A 21652-nucleotide genomic window follows, 5' to 3' on the forward strand; every position below is an offset into this window, starting at 1 on the left:
GGCTTGTCAAGCATACTGTAAGGTATGCCCCTCACATCTTCCTTTGTTAAATATATACTGTTTGGGGAACTTTGAAGATCCACAATTCTAGCTTTCTTCCAGAAAACATCTTCTCACACTCAAGATATTAACAAATCCTCAGGCTCTCCACAGCCAAGGATCAGGGAATTCCTCAGGATAAGGTATTTTTTACACAACAAATAAGAGTTTAAGAAAATGGCTTTTTCTTTCATCTGTAAATATTTAAAAATCCCCCTGCTAAATAAGTTGGGAACAACGCCTGGCTTCACTCAAGAGGAACGCCCCATGTGCCACTGTCCCAGGCCCTAGGACCGTGTGGCATTGGAGTGCAAGGCTAACTGTTGAGCAACACAGAAAACTGCGCACCATCCACATGACTGCAACACACTGAAGAGTTTTCAAAATCAGAACATGGGGCGTCCCTCCTCCAAAAGCTATTTAAATTGGAGGAAGAAGGGGACAAAGTAACGAGAAGTGCTTAAGATGCCTCCTAAATAAATCACATATGGGTAAGACAAAAAACAGACTAGTGGTGTTTTTCGTTTCCTCCTCCACTAAAGGAGTCTAACTAAGGGGACCTCCAGACTTCGAGGAGGAGCCCACCAAATTTCAGTCTGCTGAGAGCCATAGGCATCCAAAGGAGCTGAGCCAGCAGCTGGCTCAAGTGTGGCGGGGAGAAAGCAGCGCTCCGCTGCAGCGGGCAGCCCTGCGTGGTCTCCAAGGGCTTGGGCCGGGGCTTTCGCCTGCAGCGCGGGCCAGGGCGCAGGCATGCACTCAGCAGCCCTGTCCTGCTGTGCTGCGAAGCCGCCAGAGCCTCTGCAGATGCGAAGAACGCTGCACCTGGAGCCGCGGACAGGAAGTGGGTATCAGGAAAGGAGAGGAGCCCAGTAAACAGAGTCCAGGAAAGGCAGCCGCAGGCAGCTCGGCTGTGTGTGGGGCAGGGCCGCGGAGAGGTGGGAGTGTGCACGGGGAGAATGGGTGAAGGGCGGCCCGGTTGCGCCCGGTGCACAGAAGATGCTCCCTGCGAGCAGCCGGACCGACCCCGCGGGCGGTGGGCTTCACCTAGCACGTGATGCTGGACAGCTGTTGACGAGCGTCCAGAAGGACTGGAGGTGGGTCCCGAGCAACGGAACCCGAGGTGGGGGGTGCGGGGGTGGGGAGGCCAGGCTTCCAACTCAGGCCACCCGCCGGTCCTCCTCTGGCCGCTGCCCAGGCCCCCAGGCGCGGAGCAGGCCTGCTCCGCAGCTGCACGCCTTGCGCCGCCCGGGCAGCTGGCTCCAGGCACGGCCGGCCCAGGTCCTTCCCACGCACCCTTTTCCCCCCGCGATGGTGGCCAGCTCCGCGGCCTCCCCCAGCCCTTCCGCGCGCTCCCTCCGCTCCCGGGGCTCCCAGCCGCCCGAACTCCTACCGGCTTCCAGGTCAGGGACGAGCCGCCGCCGCCTGCGCGAAACTCGGCTTCCCAGAAGTCGCTCCGGCGGCCGGCCGCGCGCCTCCCAGGCCGCGCCGGATCCCCCGCTCCCTCTGCCGGCGGGCAGCCATTTCCGACAGGCGACTGCGGAACTTGCCGAAGCTTGCCGGGCCGGAAATGGCCGAAGCGGCGTTCGCCACTTTCCGGCGGCGTCCGAAGGCCGCCGAGGCCGCCCGCTCTGCACGGGGCTCGCTGGGTCAGGGGCGCGAGGCCGGCGCCGGGGATTGTGGGAGGCGCGGGGGGCACGCGGGCAGGAAGGAGCCCGCCCAGGACCTGCGCGTCCTGCGCTCGCCGCCCCGCTGGTCCCGAGCGCCTCCGCCGAGGGCGCGGGCGGCCTGTGGAGCCGCCCCGCCGCAGCAGGCTCGGGAGAAATTCACGGCACCCCCCCCCCACCACTAAAAATAACCCACCCGGGCAGAAGGCCTTCCTGAACCAGGCGGCGGTGCCCAGCGTGGCCCGCGCTTTAGAAATGCTTCGAATGTGGAACAAGGAAGGCCGAACTGCGTGGATATTGAGCCAAAATCCCAGGGCTTTGCAAAAACAGCAGGTTAAAAGGATAAAAAAGATACGGTTTAAGAACTCAAGAGCCAACCCCTGTAAGCCGAAAAGTGCGCCGTGGCTACCCCCAGGAACACCGCTGTTACGTACACATTTGGAGATGGGGACAAAGCGCCCCGTGGACAACCGAAGGAATGTTGGAGGGTGTTCCACCAGTCCTAAAAGGGAGACCTGTCACCACTGTTGATTCAGGATGAATTAAAACCATCTTTTAAAATCTGTAATTGACGTATAATCTAAGGTCAGATTTGCTTCAACATTTTTTAAAAAGATAGTTTTAATCCCCAAAGGACAGGGCTTCTATTTCCAGGGAAGCCCAGGCACACCCGGCCAGGTTGGCTCTTCTCCCTGCCCTTGGGTGGTCTGTTTATGGAGAACTGCACCCTTGAGACTGCTCAGCAGCTGCTGCGGACCCCATCCACTCCCTCTTAGTGGAGCTCAGTCCCAATACTTAGCTGGGAGGCTGAGAAAACAGGAACGACAGATTTGATTCCCACAGGGAACGTCTGAGTTAGGATTCCATTTGCAAAAGGAAACTTAAAAAACCCCTAGCAACCCCTTTCCCAGAGCGCCCTCCTCACCCCTCCCTCCCCAAATCAGCCCCTCCTCTTCCTGCTCCTTTCTGCGGCTTTCCTGATATCTTTACTCTCCCCTTTTCTATTTTCTTTTACTCCTAGCACCTGCCTCTTCCTCTCCTTTCCCCTTGATTACTACATGCAGACATACTCTTTTAAAGTCCCACCACTATCATAGTGTACAAACGGAGCATTGACCAATTTTGCTGAGGAAAGTCAGAAGAGGAAACAAAATGCAAAACCAGAAGCATTCCAGAAAAAGAAAATGGGAAAACTACTGGTCATGTAATACCAACTGTCTCTTTTTGTTCTCTTTTTTAGTTTGGTTTGGTTTACAGGTGATCTACTTGGCTTTCCTCCAGAGGTGGGTGGCAGCAGCAGGAAGGAGCCTGGCAGTGTGGGAGGAGACAGGACAAGCGTCAGGGGAAGAATTTCCAGGTGTTGTTGGTGTTGGTTCATCTCCACTGGCGAGAGTGGACGTGCAGATACCTGCCACCTGAAGAACTCAGTCATCGTGTACATTTGAGTAACTTAACACATTGCTGACTTATTTGTACCACTGACTTATTTGATTTTACCGTGGCCAAGCTTAAGGAAGATAAAGGACATTCACCTGAAACTTGGGGAGGCCACAGATTCACTGGTGCCCTGGATGCTGCCCAGCATCCCTCCTCCTCAGGCTCCTGTGGGGCTCACTCCCCTGCTCCTCCCCCTTCCTCTTGAGCAGCTCCTCAGTCTCCTTCTCCAGCACCTGTTCCTTCTTCTAAAAGCTGTGTCCACAACAACATGACTTGGGCTGCCATCTGTTCCTCTCCACACCCTATTCTTGCCCCTCCAGCCAGATGCTATGCATGGTTTCCACCTGTCACAGGTCTCTTGCTTCAGCACTCCAGTCCCTGTTTTCCAGTGGCCCTCTAGATACCATCACAGCACCATCATCCTATTAGTGCAAACTTTATGAATATTTAATTGCCAGGCAGTAAGCTACACCCTTTATATGCACTGTCTTGTTTTAATCTTACTGGGAGGTGCCAGCCTATGGAGAGGGAACTGAAACTTTAAGAGGCTAAATAAATTAGGTGCCCAAGACTGCAGAGTGCATGCAAAGCACAGTGGACTCTTAGTCCTGCCAACTCTTAACTCCACTCCTTCACCAGAACAGTAAACTTAACATATCCCACACTGAACTCAGATTCATCCCTACCCCCTGGCTCTCCTGGAATGTCCTTGTTTATAATGTTAGCACTACTATTCCTAAAACAGAAACTCCAAACCTGGCATTATCTTTGACTCCTAAAATAGATATGATGGGTCTGGGTAATGTGTCTGGATAATGTGTCCACCCCTAGATCAATCCCCTTTGACTAAGCAGCAGACTAGCTGAGACCTAACATGACAACTGGGGCCTTGCCTGAAATAGGGATTGTTCCCAGACAGTTGAGCACCTATGGAAATGTACCCAAGGTTCTTTCACACACACAAAAAAAATGTTTGCAACATGCCCTGCCCTTACAACATGAAAGTCACCATATAAAAAGAGAAGCCACAGAATAAGAAGCAAAACAGTATTGTTCTGCAAGAGACCAGCAATTCAATCACATGAGATGGAAGGCAATTCCCACACCTTGTATGAGTCTCTGGTGGTTAACAGTCAACAGTGATGTGTTCATGTTCAACAAAGTTCACTAGGAGGACTAGACAAGAACAGAAAACTACCCAAATGACCATTGGCAATAGACCAGATAAAATATGGTTCGTTCATACAACCGACTACTTCAGAGCAACGAAAATTAATGCTCTACAAACCCACACAGCAATACTGCTGAAACTCACAAGGCAAAGCAAAAAGAAGCCAGACCCAAAACAAGAGTTCAGCGTATGATTGCCTCCATGTGAAGCAAGAAAGAGGCAAAACGAAGGAATTCCACCTCAAGGAATCCACTGGAGGACAGCAGAGCAGCTAAGTGGGCTGGTAATGCCGTCTCCTGTGCTAGACACCGGGTACTCACGCGTGTTCAGATTGTCAAAATTCATCCAGCTGTTCACATACCCTATCTGCCCTTTTCTATATGTATATCATCCTTCAATAATATTGAAATGATGGCGGAGTGCTCAAATAAAGGCACCTTTAATCAGCCTTGAACTTCAACACCAAGATTATCCTAGAGTGACCAGTTACTGTCACCCCTGCCCCGTCCATTACCCCACCTTCTGAGAGAACCAGCAACCTTGGGAAAGAGCCACATTACTTACCACATGGCCTCATCTCCTCTGGCCCAGCCTGGCTAGATATCCCTCTCCTGGACACTTGGGAGTGGGACACTATGAAGCCGAGTCACAAGATCCGGTCTGCTTGATCTGACAACTTATACGGACTGGAGGAAGGAGTTTCTAGACGCGTGCACAGTGATAACAACAAGAAAGATGACCTGCAGGACTCAGAAGAGGAGAGCCCACGTACAGAGGAAAGCATATGATCCAAGAGAGATGGAGGGAGATGCCACAGAGGTGCCGACTTTCAGCCCTGGTTCCCAGACCCCAGCTTCATCAGGTACCCATGAGATTATTTGTGTGGCCTTATTATTAATAATAATAAGCTATCACAGCTTTTTGTTTCCAGCAATCAAATATGCCCTGACTGAAGTTACAGTATTCTTCCCTGGAAAAAACTGCACAGTTATTATGTGCTAGACACTGCTCTGAGCACATGTCACATATTATCTCATTTAGTCCTTTAAGGACCACACAGTAAAGTACCATGATTATTCCCATTTCACAGATGAGGAAACTAGAACTCAGAGAGGTTAAGTAACTTGCTCAAATCACACACCTAGAAAGTTGTAGTGCAGGTGCTGGACCCAGGCAGTCTGACTGCAGAGGCTGAAATCTCAACAACTACACTACAAGGTGGTTTAGGGAAACACTAACGACAGCACTGTAAATTGTATGCTGCATTAATGGACCTGACTAAGGCATTTGATTCGCTAAATTGAGTTCAATACAAAGGATTGCGTGTCTAGAAAAATTGGTTAACATTTCTTTCCTTCACAAGGGAATTTCAGTTTGAGCCATAGATGTTAAAACATGCAGAGTGTGATGAAGTCATACTGAACAAGACAATGTTCTCTCACCAGGACATTCTTTATTTTGCAGATTTCAGCAGAATGCTTAGGGAGTCCCCACTGATTGGTTTTCCCCAAATGGTTAATATCCAAGGGATATTTTAGTTCTATAGACGCAGAAATTGATAAGAAGTTCTTAAGTCTTAGGGAGTGAGGTGCTGGTGGTCACTTTCCATCTAGAGGGCTGCCAGACCCTGGACCACTCAGCAGAGATCAGTCACAAAGAAGCCACTGGTGACCCCCAGCAACCTTCAAGATTCAGTAACTGTCAGTGAGTTTAAGTCAGATAAGAACCTGTTCTATGTGTAATGCTTTGATTTTAAAAGAAAGTGCTGACAGCTACTATTTGAGATCTTTCCTATATATAAGTGATTGGGCAATTTTGTGGCTTATAATTAGAACAATGCATGACAATGTCTAGATTGGGCTCCAAGGTCACTCTTCTCTTCAGTCTGTCAGTGCCAAAAGAAACAAAAGGTCATCTTCTGAGGCTCCAGGACAGCACTCCTTACCTGCCAAGGGATGTTACCTTTTAAAACTGCCTAGTTTTTGTCTGGCAAGAGGAAGGGTATAGTTTAGTTAGTTCACAGATAATTTGTGGCAAGAACATTGAGTTAACATAGGCTCTAAGACAAAGCACATTTTATTGTCAAAAAATATTTTGGGGCCGAGGGTGTACTACAGGAAGAGGTCAAATTAGCTATCAGTGGATATTAGCTATCCAGCAATGGATATCAAACCACCAACAACAAAAGTTGATTCTGGAAATTTCGTATAATGATACAAATACCACTAAGGTCAACATACAGGCACCTAATGTCTATCCTAAATCACACCAGTTAGTAGCAAAACTGCTGGGTTAGACACATGGTGCCACAACATGGTCCATCTGCTCCAGGGACTTGAGTCATGAGAGCTCCAAGCAGAGAAAAGAGGTGGCCGAGCTCCAGTGTCACATTTGTATGTACAACCAAAGAAGTTATCCATAGACTCAAAAGAGCAACTGCTCACTAGCTTCTCTTTTTATATTTTTTTCCAAAAATATCTTTATTTTTGTTTATTTTTTTATGTGGTGTTGAGGATTCAACCCAGGGCCTCATGCATGAGGGGCAAACACTCTACCATTGAGCTACAACTCCAGCCCCTCACTAGCTTCTCTTAAAAACCGTGTGTGGAGCTGGGGTTGTGACTCTAGTGGTAGAGCGCTTGCCTAGTATGTGGGAGGGACTGAGTTGGATTTTCAGGACTGCATAAAAATAAATAGAATAAAAGGTATTGTGTCCATCTACAACAACAACAACAACAACAAAAAAAAGACACCTTGTGTGGATCAGGCACTCTAGTTGGCAAAATGATACAGAGGTTCTTGAAAAATATCAATTAACTTCTCAGTTAACCAATTTGGTGAAAGTAAAAATTAAAAGCACAATTTCCAGAAGTAATCACACAGTGTATGCTTTCAAAACATATATAACTTGGGCTGGGGATATAGCTCAGTTGGTAGAGTGCTTGCCTCTCATGTACAAGGCCCTGGGTTTGATCCCCAGCACCACCACACACACAAAAATAAATAAATAAATATTTTATTTATTTATTTTATTTTATATATATATATATATATATCTTATTTATAACATGATTTTATAGATGGCAAAAAACACCATAGTTTCTACCAATAAGATTTGCAAAAGAAAAACATGTAGGTATTTTTTAAGATTTTTTTTTAAATATGGACACAATATCTTCTCTATTTATTTTATTTATTTTTATGCGGTGCTGTGGATGGAACCCAGTGCCTCACATGTGTGAGGCAAGCACTCTGCGGCTGAGCTACAACCCCAGCCCCCAAAAGATGTAGGTTTTAAATCAACTCATGAAGACTTGCAACAAGATTTTATTGAAAAGAAAATTTTTCTCTATTTTCCTTAATATTATTCAAAATTAATTCTCAACCTAATTGGTAAGAGCATAATTCTAATAGGAGACAAATAAATCTCAGAACAAAATAATCATTGATCCCTTCCCTAACTCAAGCCTGCAACCTTGCAAAACTATGACACAGGCTAAAGATAAAACCAAATGAAAATGTGACCTTATTTCTACAAATCCATTGATGGATGGGGCACTAATAATTAAAAACTCATCTATACTGGACAGAGTGACAAAATATTTCACCCTCATAGAAAAAGAGGCACATGTAGTTTACTAACAAAAGCTTTTTTTTTTTTTTTTTTTTTTTAAGTAATGGTGATTAAACCCAGGGCCTCACACATTCTAGGCAAATGTTCTACCCTGAGCTACAGCCCCATCCCTTTCCACTTTTTATTTTGAGACAGGGTCTAAATTGCCTATAGCAACCTCAAACTTGCATATCATCCTGCCTCAGACTCCTGAGTACCTGGGATTCCAGGTATGCGCCACTGCTCCTGGCTAGAAAAGCATATTTTTAAAACAAAAATACAATAACTATATGTAAAATTAAGTAAACATGAAAACTCTGCAGACTTTCAGATCACTATGCATAAATTATTATTTTATGCACATTTAACTATGCTGAAATGCTCTTTTCACTTCATATTTGATTAGATTAAGTAATAAGCTTTATCAAATTGCTATCTGTATGTATCAGCCACTTTGAGTTCTTTGTTCACTTGCTTTTAAAGCACTATTATGTGTTTCTACATAATCATCTCTAAAGATACTAGCTTACTGGGTGTGGTCTAGCACACAAGTAATCCCAGCGATTTGAGCAGCTGAGGCAGAAGCATCACAAGTTCAAGACCAGCCTCAGCAATTTAGCAATGCCCTAAGCAACTGGGTGAGACCCTGTCTCAAAATAAAAAATAAAAAGGACTGGGATAGAACTCAGTGGTAAAGCACCTCTGGATTCCATCCCCAGTTACAATCAGTCAGTCAACTATTTCATCCCATGGTGTAGCTCAGTGGTTTTGAATGACAGTTCATTTGATCCATACACAATTTCATCAGAAAAGCAAGCTTGTGAGTTTTGAATACAGCTAAACCTATTCAATTGAAAGATGTCCTTCATTCCAAGATTATGTTCTCCTGTTTTTAAATGTCAAAAGATGCTTTTGTGAAATTATAGTGGTAGTAGATGAAAAATCTTGACAAAATAGTGAAATGTTTTGGTATTCCCTCCCCAGCATTTTTTTTTTTTTTTAACTTTTCTGGTCCCTCACATCTAAAAGTGTGTAACTGCTAGTCTGTCCAACTACACCCTCCTGGCATTTTAAGGTATTCAGCACTCCCACCACCACCACTGAAACACACACACACAGGAAGCACTCCTGTGGTAGCCAGCCTCAGACACAGCCACAATGGTCCTGCACCCTGGTGTTCACAGCCCTGTGTGGTCCCCCACACACTGTAACCAAGGACCATCTGTGTGACCAACAGAAGACAGCAACAGATATGGTAGGTCACTCCCAAGATTAAGTGGCACAAGACAGCTGGTCTTCCATCACGGTGGCTGCAAGATTTTTCAAGATTTTCACTCTAGCAAAGGCTCCCCGGCATGTCATGACAACACTGTGGACTCGTCACTGGGAACTAAGGCTTCCTGCAGATGACACATCTGTGAGACTGGGGGCAGGTCCCCAGCTCCAATCAAGCCTCATGAAAGACCCTGAGCCAGAACCACCAGGCTAGACCACTCCTGTACTCCTCACTGCAGAAATGTGAACTAATGTCTGCATCTACAAGGACAAGTCTGAGAAAATCTGTTCAGGAGGAACAGATCATTAATATGACTCCTTTATCATATTTCAACTGCAAATTTATACCCACCCCATTCCCAAAAGTACACTGCAAGAGCTGCCCAGCCACGCTGAGGCCTGTGCTGGAAGAGGATCAGCAGAGACTGGTCCCCATTTCCCAGCTCTAGTTTACTTCCTCTGACTTTTCACTCCTCAGGCGCTTTTTCCACTTTCCTCATACTGACCAGAACTCAGTAAACTAAACAATCCATCTCTAGCAAGGGGATCAATTCCATAAGTCTGTAGGCTTTGTGAAAAGAATCGTTCTATGTAAATATGATATTTTATGAAATTTTAGAAATCTGGTAAATTTCTATTGACAGAATCCCTAACCCCAGCTGTCCAAACCTTTACTAGACCCATGCCTAGCTCAACAGAGGAGCAAATCTCACATTTCACTGTGAAAACAGAAGGCAACAGAATTGAGTGAGCTCTTTTAAATACCTTCCTTCCAACTTTAAACCTATCTATAAGTACTGGTGTGAAAAAATATTACTGCAGCAGATGCCAGAGTCCCTCTTAGAGATGCAAAAAGAGCCTTATTTGGAAGACTACCTTGCTGTGATGCTCAATGTGTTGAAGAAGAAAATGTAGCTCAGAAACAAAGAGATGAATAAACAGATCTACACTAAAAGGAGAGGAAAGTCCAAGAACATGGCTACTGGAGGTAGGAAGCGATGGGCTCTCATAATGGGAGAGGTCGGAGCCTGTGAAGAGAGCTCCCAGTGATAATGGAGCTGAAGAAAACAGAGATGTCAATTATTAAATTTTAATTTATTTATGCAGAGCTGGGGTTATAGCTCAGTGGTAGAGCACTTGCCCCCTCACATGTGAGGCACTGGGTTCGATCCTCTGCACCACTTAAAAATAAATATATTTAAGAAAAAAAATTTAACTTATTTATGTTACTTAAGGTTTAGGGACATAAAATCCCCTAAACCTTAAGTAATATCTGTCACGTACCTTATATGAGTGAGTTGGGGGGAAATCCAGAAAGAAGATGGGTAGGGCTGAGCAAGGCATGGTGACACACACCTGTAATCCCAGGAACTCAAGGGGCCAAGACAGAAGGGTTGTGAGGACAGACTCAACAATTTAGGAGACCCTGTCCCAAAAAAATAAAAAGGGCTGGGGATGTAGCATGGTGCTAGAATGCCTCTGGGCTCCATTCATAGTGCCACAAAAAAAAAAAAAAAAAGGAAAGAAAAATAACCATAGGAGCTGAATTACAAGTGAGATGAAGAATTTAATGGAAGCTCTCACTCCAAAAGCAAAAAATCCACAAGAAGATGAGCTCTCAGGAATTCACAGAAATCTCAGATTGACCTTCCCAGGGGACGCAGAGAGGGCCAGGGCCAATGTGACTTAAATCTCATCAAAGCACGTTACCTTGGCTGACATCTGGTACATATCCACCCCTTCTTCTTTCATCTTCTCTGGCCTTTGACAAACAGATGTCCCCACTTCCTTTCCAAAACTAAGAGCTCCATGTTTTAATGTGATCTAATATCCTTCCTGTAGACTTGGCTCCACTGTTTATTTTCTCTTTGCTGCCTGCTCATGGCAGGGCTTCTCCTTCTGCTCATAAACAGGCCCAGCCCAAGCTGCCACTGTCTTTCTGGCTTTGAACCCAGAAGGACTCAAGATCTCAATCCTTGGTCCACTGGTTATTAGAGGTAGAACCTTGGACATATTATTTAACCTTATCAGCTATAATTTCATCCATCAGAAGATGGGAACAGTCGTAGCACCCACTTCATAATCGTAAGGATTTCCCTGGCTGGCTACCTGTAAATTGTTAGGCCAGCGCCCAGCACGCAGGAAGCCCCAGCTAGTGCTAGCTGCTATGGTCTTCAATGATACCAAAAGTCTTTGTGAGCAATTTCTACTGTGTCCCCGTCCTTCATTGCATTCACCTTTTAATCCCTGGAAGCAATTTCTACTGCAACTGCTCTCATTAAGGTACCAGTGACTTCCTGATTCACAAACTCCAGTGAATCTTTATAAGCCTCATTTGGAACTCTTCTGCAGAACTAAAGAAGACCTAGTGGGTGCCCTCTTGAAAAGAATCTGCCCCCTCACATCCCACTCCACATTGCCCTCTCACCGTTCTCCCTCTTTGCTTTCACTGAGAATCTTAATTCCCACCATCCTTTAAAGGCAAGTGCTGAGTATTCCAGCAAGCCAATCTCTCACACAGCACCTCTGGGTGAAAACAGCATGACTTGAACAGCCAAATCTCTGTCCTTTTTTTTGTTTTGTTTTATTTTTTAAAAAAATATTTTTTTAAGTTGGACATAATTTTTTTATTTTATTTATTTATTTTTTATGTGATGCTGAGGCGCAAACCCAGTGCCTCACACATGCTAGGCAAGTGCTCTACCACTGAGCCACAAGCCAGCTCCCAAATCTCTATCTTTAGCCTCGACTTTCCTCTGAGCCCTTGAGCCAAACTGCCCACTGGATCTCTTGTCCTCAGCTTGCACAAACCCAGTTGTCCAAACCAAATTTATAGAGATTGTTAACAAAACAACCATTTTCTCTACCTTCCCCACTTCTTTTCCTTCTCTAGAAATTGTTTTCTTCATTCATGAAGTCACAATCTTGGCAGTAGTCCAAGCCAATGACAATGACAATGGCTGTCATCTTCCTGTCTCCCTCACCCACCATGTCCAGCTGGCCATCAGAGCCTGACAGTGGAATCTACAGCTTCCCTCCATTCTGCTCTGTCCTGCATGGTCCCACTGTATCTCAGGGTGGGTTTTAGCATCATGTGGGCCTGGATTCTAATCTTATGATGCCATCAGCTTGCTAGGACTGCTCTTGGCCAAGTTAGTTAACATCTGTGGCCTCAGGTTTTTGTGGAACTTACATGAGATGTTATGTGAAAAATGACCATACACATTACAAACATCCCCTGCATGGCTTCCTCTGGGTCTTACCCCAGCTGGTGCAATGCAGTCTCCACCTGATTGGCCTGTTCTTGTCCTTTCTTCTCCAACTTGCCCTAGAGTTAATCTTTCTAGAAAATAAGTCTAAAACATCCATCCCTGCAATGGTTACTCTGGGTTGTCTGGGTATGTTGATGAGGGTGTGTCTAGGAATGACAGGGACAGCAAACTGAGGTGCGGACCCAGGGACCCCACCATAAATGTGGGCAGTACAGTCTAATAGGTTGGGGGCCTGGAGTGGAACAAAAAGGTGGAGGAACAAGGAAGCAGGAGCAGATGGGAGCCAGAGTCTTCCTGAGAGAGCTCTTGATTGCTGCTGCCATCATGGGGGGGACAGCAGACTCCGGCTCCTTCACTCTTCCAAAGTGGACTCTAGCAACTCTCCAGGGAGCTGTCAGGCCTTCAGTCCTGGAAGGGGCTGCATCCGCGGTTCTCCTCCCTCTGAGGCTCCAGGCTCCTGGACTGCACCGCTACTGGTCCTGCAGCTCTCCAGCCTGCAGACGGCCATCGCAGGACTATCCAGCTTCTGGGCCAGTCTAAGAAATGCTTTTTTTGTAATCATACATATGTATATTCTGTCGATTCTGTTCCTCTAGAGAACTTTGAAAATCTTCAACATTTTCTTTTTTCCAGTGGAACAAAGTCCCAATGCCTTGACATAATAAGTGATCAATTCCAGCTGCCTTTCTGGTCCCTTCTTCCCCAGCCTAGTTACTCCAAAACCTAAGGCTGTCCCAGCCCGTTCACTTCCACTGCCTTAATCTCACATGCTGATCCCTCTGGCTGTCATATCCTTCCCCATATCCAAGCTCTGTCCAGCTGGCAAGCTTCTTTATCCCTCAAGACTAGTTCAAAAGCTGCCGCTTAAAGGGCGACACTATTCTTGACTGGTTCAGGTTTTCACAAAAACCCCCTCTCCATATACTCATATGTAAAGGAAGAGAGGGAGGATCAATGACCAAACCATTGTCCATGTGCAAAAATGTTAGAAATTGGTGTCTCTGGTTAAGGATGATTTCAAATTTACAAAAAAGTTGCAAAATGCTAGGAATTCTGGCAACTGTTCTGTAAATTTGAAATAATTTCAAAAGAAAAAGCATGATGCTTTCTAATCATGAGGAAACAAACCAACCTAAGTCGAGGAACATTTACCAAACAACTGGCCTGCATTCTAGAAATTCAGTGTCCTGAAAAAAGAAAGGAAAGGAGGAAGGGAGAGGGCAGCAAGAGGCAGGAAGGCAGCTGGACTAAACAGCGCACGACCCTGGACTGGACGTCAATTTGGACAAAATGCCCTAAAATGTGAGGAACAAATGGTGAAATTTGAAAACGATCTCTTTATTGTTAAGCAATATTAAATGTTCTGAATTAAAAACTACATTGTGAGGCTGGGATTGTGGCTCAGTGTAGAGTGCTCACCTAGAATGCATGAGGCACTGGGTTCAATCCTCAACACTACATGAAAATAAAACAAAGATATCGTGCCCACCTAAAACTAGAAAATAAATATAAAAAAATACACTGTGGTTAGGAAAAAGAATGTCCTGCGTAAGAAGTCCATGCTAAAATATTTAAGGGAAAAGGATCAGGATGTTTGTAATTTTAAAAGGTTTTGGATAAATAAATATTCTCCCCTCCCCTGTGTGTGTCCAGAGAAAGAAAAATAGAGCAAAAACTATCTCTTGTGAACCTTTTTTCCACTCTTGGAATTAATTTTCCCTTCTGAAAACTATAAGCCTTTGTGAAAGAAACTGGAACTGAAACCAATGAGTGGAAAGATCATTTGTGTCCACAGAATGGAAGGATCAGTGTAGCTAAAGTGTCACACCACCTCTAGCAAAATGCCAACGATATTTTTCACAGAAATAGAAAAAAAAAGTCCTAAAATTCATATGAAACCAACAAAAGATCCCAAACAGCCAAACAATCTTGAGAAAAAAAGAACAAAGCAAGAGACATTATACAACCTAACTTCAAATATGGTACAAAGCAACAGTCATCAAAATAGCGTGGTGCTGACCTAAAGATGGACATAGGGAGCAATGGAAAGGAACAGAGGGCCCGGAAATAAGCCCACGCGTTTACAGTGATCAGCCTTCACTGGACGTGCTGAGAAAACACATAGGAAAAGAAGAGCCTCTTTGATAAATGACATTAAGAAAACTGAATATCCACTTGGAAAAGAATAAAAGCCAACTCTTATCTCATACCATATATTAAAGTAAACTAAAAATGGATTAAAGACTTAAACGCAAGACCTGAAATTTTAAAACTATTCAAAGGAAAGATAGGGGAAAGTTTCTTGACATGGGTTGGCAATGTTTTTTGGTTTTGTGTGTTTCTGTGGCGCTGAGGATCGAACCCAGGGTCTTGTGCATGCCAGATAAGCATCCTACCAACTGAGTTATATCCCCAGCCCTGGCAATGATTTTTGGATGACCGGAATATACACAAAACAAAAGCAGCAATAGGCAAATGGGATTGTTTCAAATTAAAAAGCTTCTGCACAGCCAAAGAAACAATCAACAAAGAGACAACAATGAATGGAAGGCAATATGCAAACCATATGTCTGATGAGGGGCTAATATGCAAGACCTAGCATAGGAACTCAAACAGCTCAGTAGCATGAAAACAAACCTGTTAAAAGGAGGCAAAGGATCTGAACGGACATTTCTCAACAGAAGCCATACAAACAGCCATTGGGTATATGAAAAAATGCTCCACATCACCAATCCTCAATGCAAATTAAAATCACAATGAGATATTACCACATATCTGTCAGAAGGGCTATTATCAAAACACAAGACACAAGTGTTGGTAAGGACATGGAGAAAAGGGAACACTTACTTGTACACTACTCATGAGAATGTAAATGGATGCAGCCAATTGGAAAATGGTAGAGTTTCCTCAAGAAACTAAAGCCAGAAAACTACCATGTGATCCAATAATCCCACTTCTGAGTATTTTTGCAAGAGAAATGAAATCTGCAGCACTGTCCACATTAGCCAAGCAATCCATCCACATACGGATGCTACTGATGGATGAATGGATACAGCTAATGGAGACAGAGACACATGCATTTATACTGCAACAGTGTTCATATATATTTTATGTTGGACTGCCATTCAACATTAAAAAAGAAGGAAATCCTGACATTTGTGACAATACGAATGAACTTAAAAGACACTATGCTAAGAGAAATAAACCAGGCACAGAAAGACAAACACTGCATGATCTCACGTACATACGGAATGTAAAGAAATCGAACTCATAGAAGCAGAAAGTAGAATAATGACACCAGGGGCTGTGGGGATGCGGAGATGGCAAAAGGCACAAGGTCGCAGTGAGCATGAACTAATCCAGATCTACTGTGTAGCACAGCAACTATAGTGAAGAAGGTATCACAGGGGCTACGGCTATAGCTCAGTGGCAGAGCGCTTGCCTAGCACATATGAGGCACTGGGTTGGATCCTTAACACCGCATAAAAATAAATTAAAGCATGCTGTCCATCTACAACTACAAAAAAAATTTTTAAAGACTATTACATATTTGAAAATTGCTGAACTAGGAATATAAGTCAGTGTAGAACACATGCACAAAACCTTGGGTTCAATCCCAGTACAGAAAGAAAGGAAAAAGAAAATTGTTACACAAATAAACAAATATCTCCATCTCATCCTTAACTAGCTTGATTTAATCGTTTCAGGATATGTGTGTGTGTGTGTGTGTGTGTGTGTATGTATATATACACACACATACACACCCACACCTCGAAATATCATGTTATGCACTGTCACTAGATACAATTTTCATTTGTCGATTACATCTTAATTGAGCTGGAGGTACAAAAGGAATGGGGGAACCCAAGCATGGCTGTGTGCACCTGTAGTGCCAGCTACGAGGGCAGCCGAGGCAGGAGAACCATTTGAGCCCAGCCTGGGCAGCCCAGGGAGAACCCAGCTTTTCAAAAAGCAGTGGGGGAAAGGCAGTATTTCTCTGCTGTGTTTTTTTTTTAATATTAAATTTTAGTTGTAGTTGGGCACAATACCTTTATTTTATTCACATATTTTTATGTGGTGCTGAGGATTGAACCGAGGGTCTCGCACGTGCTAGACGGGCGCTCTACCACTGAGCCACAACCCCAGCCCCCTGGCTGTGCCCTTGTAGACACTTATAGTGGGGAGGGGAAACTGAAAGCACATCAAGGAGAGCGGAGGAGACCTCCAAAACGGAAAACAAGCAAAAACAACTGAACTACATGCCGGGCCCTTCTGCCCGGGCTCGTTCTCCTCAAGAACCAAGGAAAGTCCCTCCATGGTACTCACTTTTCCCTGAGCACTCTGCGCTACAGTTTGGGTGTAGAGTGTCCTATGTGTTAAAGGTTTGGTCCCCAGAATGGCACTATTGGGAGGTACTATGGACCTTTACGAGGGGCCTTGTGGGAACCCCTTAAGTCATTGGGGAAAGTCCCCAAAGGACTTTCCTCTTTCTTTTGTAGCCTGGCCATTTGCTCCCTGCCGTTGCATCTGACACGCCTACCAAAGGCCCTAAGCAACAGGTCCGGGCGATCAAGGATGGAACCTTTAACACTGTGAGCCAAAGTAAGCTTTTCTCTCTTTATAAGTTAATTGTGTCAGGTATTTTGTTATAGTAACAGACTAACAATCCTGCTTACTTGCTCTTCCTCGGGGAAGGATTATTTCTATAGTGGATGAGACCAGGTACAGAGTCACTGTGTACTCTCTTCCCAGTCTGCTTTCAATTCCTCTTAGGGAGATGTCTGCCCATTCTTCTCTCCTCCATCTGGTAGCAGGTACAGCAGTCTCCAGACACTTTGCCTAATGTCAACAAGAAACCGATGTCTCAGGGGAAAATTCCATTCATGGAAGAAGAAACGAGATGCCTGTTTTGGTCTTGGGTCCAAACCACCTCCTCCAGAGGAGCTTCAGTAGCAACAAAGCTATTTTAATCCTTGTCTGACTCCTGTGACCATCCATCTCTAGGGAAGAGAAAAGGACATGAAGGTCCCCTCAGAATCCAACAGCACTGTCCTAGCCTCTGGACGCCTGCACAAGCCCCCCTCGACTCCTGTGGTCTTGAACTCAGAGTGTGACACACAGGCACAGAGCTGCTCACAGCTATTCTTGGGGTTGTTGTTTTCTGTAACCATACAAAGAGATGTTTGAAGCTTTTCTAGTTTGTCAGAGGGCTCTGAGGCTGCGAGGAAGCAGGCTTTGCTGAGCAGAGGAGAGCTGTGTCTTTGTGCTGTACTTTGACTGCTCTGCCAGGGAGCGACATCCTGGGGAGCTGTCAAACAGCCTGCCAGCCGTGCCAGCACCAAGAGGGCAGAAACACGATTTCTAGCAATAATGATCAAAGGCTGTTTGAAATTTTCCTTTATCCTTGAAATGCCTCGTGCTGCTGAAAACCTGTTCGTTACTGCTCATTCATCTGTGGCGCGTCACCTCTGTGGCTCTGCAGCTCCAGGAGGATGCTGGCCAGTGGGAGGGCCAGGACAGTCAACAGCCGCTCCAAGGATTTAGGGCATCTTTAGAAAATCACAAAAGAAGGGGAAGCGACCAGAACTCATGGCCACCAAAGGGCCTTTGGTTTTTTAAGGTGGACGCCATGGCCTTTTGGTACTCTCACTGTGGCTGTGTCTCATGCTCCGTCTCCGTTTTCTCCGTCCCTATTCTTTCTCCACCAGCTTTCTCTATTACGTATCCCCATTCCTTCCAGGATCTTGGACGTTCCTCTCTCCAGCCTCCTTCCCCTTAAACAGCCCATAAACACACACAAGTTTCTTTACATGCCTGGAAGCCTCCACTGCCCTCAAATGCCCTCCTCTTCCTTCCCTCGGCAGCAGAGCCAAGAGGCCCCCAGTGCTCCCCAAAGGGGCAGTCTGCCAACCAGCAGCACCTGCATTCTGTAATGCAGGATAGCCCAGCCCCCTGGGGTGCCACTCCCTGGCAGAACAGTCCAAGCACGGCACCAAGACAGCTCTCTCCTCTGCTCACCAAAGCCTGCTTCCTCCCCCCCAAGGCTCCCCATCCCATCTCTGAGGGTGGGGCTCCAAGAACCTGTGTTCTGATGCGCTCCCCAGGTGACCCTTAAGACCCTGCACTCGGAGAAGCAGTGTCTCTCCCCCTCCCTCTGCCCTTCAGTGTTGGTATCTCCGGCTCTGTCCTAGACCCCAGCTTTCCTCATTTCCTTTTCTCTAGGAGAACTCCGCCACCCAAAGGCTGCTTCTGTTCCTTGTTTTAACATAAACAAGTCCACACCAACGATTTTCAACTTTAAGTCTCTATCCCTGGCTCTTCTCTGAGCCCAGTTGCTTTCTGGGCCCTTCTACCAACATGTTGCAGTTTTTTACATTCAGCACATCTAATGTGAACTCAGCGTCTCCTAAACCCCTCTGCATCATGGTAACAAGAGGCCGCTCAGTCCCTGTGGCACCCTGGGATCCAATGCCTCCCACTGCATTTAGGTGTCCCAGGTCACTGACGGCAGCTCCCACTGCGGGGGCTGGAATGCAGACAGAGCCACCACAGAGCTCTCCGAGGATGCCGGGCTCCCTCGCGGCTCTGTGAAAGTGTGTCCTCCAGACCCTCCCAAAGCGGCCGAGTCCCTCTCAAACTCACGCTCTCATCAGAGACCCCCTGAGCTTCTGCATCCCTTCCTCTACTCTAAACCAAGTCGCATGCGTCCCAGTAGCTCCCGGTGGGCCACCCTTCGGTCCAGGTTTCAGCCAACCCGGCAAGAGTCCTTTCTAACTGCTTGAGCTACAGCTTTAAGTACTAACCCTGTGCTTCGTGACCTGCTCTGGGAAGCCCAGCCTGCTCTTACTCTATATGTTCTAATACTTAGCTGTAGATGGACACAATACCTTTATTTTATTTATTTTTATATGGTACTGAGGAACTTGGTGCCTCGCACATGGGAGGCAAGTGCTCTACCACTGAGCCCCAGCCCCAGCCTTACTTTATCTTCCTCCCACCAATATCCCACACCCTTAGAATCCGTCCCTCATATGTTCCCTAAATATCTGTATGAATGAATCAGAGGCCTCGCAGGGTTCTGTTGAGATGCAGTGCCCTCCTCGTGGGCCACATGCTAGAGCTCACCTCAGGGCCTGCTGGAAAAGCAGAGGTCTGTGGAAGGGGGCCCTGGGGGGAATCAGCACTGTCCTGTAAGGCAGCTAGACTTAAGGAGACCACTGGAGGTTCTTCAGGAAATGTGGGCTAACACCCTGAGGTGGAAGGAACTACAGCACTGGGGGCGGGGAGCCAGACCCACTGAGGGTGCGAGACCTGTTCCTGTGGTCAACAAGACTTCAGATCCCTGGGGCTCCATGCCCCCAGCTTCTTCAGTCTTCCCATAAGTCCCCATCCCAACTTCCCCCATCCCATCCTTTCCTAGCCCATGTCCTCAGTTAACAACAGATGCTCTGGGAGTTGAACTTGCCTGCGATTCGGCCACTTACAGGAGGCTCTGCGATGGATTTTCAGCAATTTCAGCCCTTTGGCTGTAGACGGTAAGGCTCTCCTCAGGGCACACACAGAAGTTTTTCTTTTAGGTCATTTATGAGGTGCTTGAGCTAGAAATTTGAATCCTTGAGCCCATGTCTTTCTTCATTCTCCTTGTCGACCGACATGATTGTATTTGTGAGTAATCTTGAGGCGTTTAAAAGTTATCATACGTTACTCAGCTCCTTGTTTCTTATGAGAGGTTGATTAGGAGTACCCAATTCAGTGTTTTGTGTATCTTTATAAGAGGTCTGTGCTACGGACTCTCTAGAAATAGTCATTAGCATATTTTAATATAATTATATCAGGGAATTCTAGAAACTCTAGAACCAATTAAGAAAATTCATCCTTAAAACTATATTCTTCTAGAACCACTCCCAAAATCTTATCAGTCAGGGTTTTCCAGAGAAACCAAATCAGAACGGGAGGAAAGAGAGAGAGAGAGAATGTGCGTGAGTGAGCTAATCTCATCCAGAAACACCCTTGCAGACACACCATGAATTAGAGATAGAATTGACTTATGTGACTGTGGAGGCCAAGTCTTCTGATCTGCCCAGGAGAGCTGGTGGTATAGCTCAGGTCCCCTACAAAGGCCTGGGAACCAAGGGAGCCAGTGAGTAAATCCAAGTCTGATGGCCAGAGAAATGAGGAGACCCGCCCCAGCTAAAGTTGGCAGACAGGAAGCAGAAAGGGCACAAGCTCCTCTTTCCTCCAACCTTTGTTCCACTCAGCCCCTCAGTGGGTCGTATGATGCCAATCCTCACTGTGGAGTCCACTGAATGAAATGCTGATCTCCTCCAGAAACACCCTCACAGACACAATCAAGACACAGTGTCCAGGGTCTGGGTGCAGCTCAGGCTTAGGGGCCAGGACTCCTTCCTCACCCAGCTTCATGCAGCCTCTGAGCCTCCTACAGCCTCGTCCTCCTTCTCAGCTGCCTTAGCCTGCTGAGGGAGCTCAGGAAAGGCTTCTGCCAAGGAAGTTTAGCAGAGACCCCCAACTTGTTACCTCACCGAGTTCTTCTTAGTTATCCATTCTCTGACCCTCGGACCTGCCCACAGGCTACAAATCCCCAGCTATCCCTCCTATATTCAGAGTTGTCTCAACCCCATCGCACTCTTCCTTGCCCACTCATGTGTGGGGACAAGTGCTCCTGAACAAGACACAGGTGAGCCCTAGAGGAGCTCACTAATCCTACCGTATCCTCTCATCCCGCAGTCCCAGAGTATCTGGGGTCCAGCCTGTTGGGGGAAGTGCCCAGGAGGCTCGACTGTGGGGACCCATTGCCAGCTAAGGAGATAAGCCAGAGAGCAGACGGCGAAGGAGAGAACTGGAATACAACTTTAAGAAAGAGCCTCCCAGACTCCCATGTGAACTACGAACTGAGCACAAGCCCCCTCATTCAAGACCCAACAGAATGATGAAAAGGTACTTGGGGAAAGAATGAAATAATAATAGCAGTACAAAAATAAGAAGCAAGCCGAGGAGACCCTGACCCACACACACAGAGAAGGCCAGGTCTGGAGAGAAGTCCCGGAAGGTTCAATAGGGTGGCAATGGACAGGAAGTACAGGAGGGCACCTGGCCATCATGGTGACTCTGAAAGGCAGCGTTCTGAGCGCTCCCCGTGGAACACGTCTGGCTTTGCCCTCCA

The 21652-nt window shown here is 46.2% G+C and overlaps 1 protein-coding gene and 1 long non-coding RNA gene across 7 annotated transcripts in view; one reads left to right on the top strand and one right to left on the bottom strand.

The window, feature by feature from the left end:
- The window catches only part of Extl3 (exostosin like glycosyltransferase 3), a 106117-nt gene that overhangs the window by 50476 nt on the left and 33989 nt on the right, over positions 1–21652 (bottom strand). The window contains exon 1 of one of the 3 annotated variants that reach the window (XM_078030804.1): positions 1430–1569. The exons of 1 other annotated variant lie outside the window; for it this stretch is intronic. The gene's annotated coding sequence lies outside the window, so the exon portion shown is untranslated. Of the gene's footprint in view, positions 1–1429; positions 1570–21652 lie in introns of those variants that run through there. One more of the 3 variants, XM_078030805.1, reaches the window with a different exon arrangement.
- LOC110599382 (uncharacterized) overlaps positions 624–21652 on the top strand; it is a 52457-nt gene continuing 31428 nt past the window's right edge. The window contains exons 1-5 of one of the 4 annotated variants that reach the window (XR_013430172.1): positions 624–1133; positions 2944–5173; positions 16971–17073; positions 17245–20006; positions 21217–21426. This is a non-coding gene — a long non-coding RNA (uncharacterized LOC110599382). The remainder of the gene's footprint in view (positions 1134–2943; positions 5174–16970; positions 17074–17244; positions 20007–21216; positions 21427–21652) is intronic. The other 3 variants (XR_013430171.1, XR_013430173.1, XR_013430170.1) reach the window with 3 other exon arrangements.

The sequence above is a fragment of the Ictidomys tridecemlineatus genome, chromosome 14, assembly GCF_052094955.1.
Source record: "Ictidomys tridecemlineatus isolate mIctTri1 chromosome 14, mIctTri1.hap1, whole genome shotgun sequence".
NCBI lineage: Eukaryota > Metazoa > Chordata > Mammalia > Rodentia > Sciuridae > Ictidomys > Ictidomys tridecemlineatus.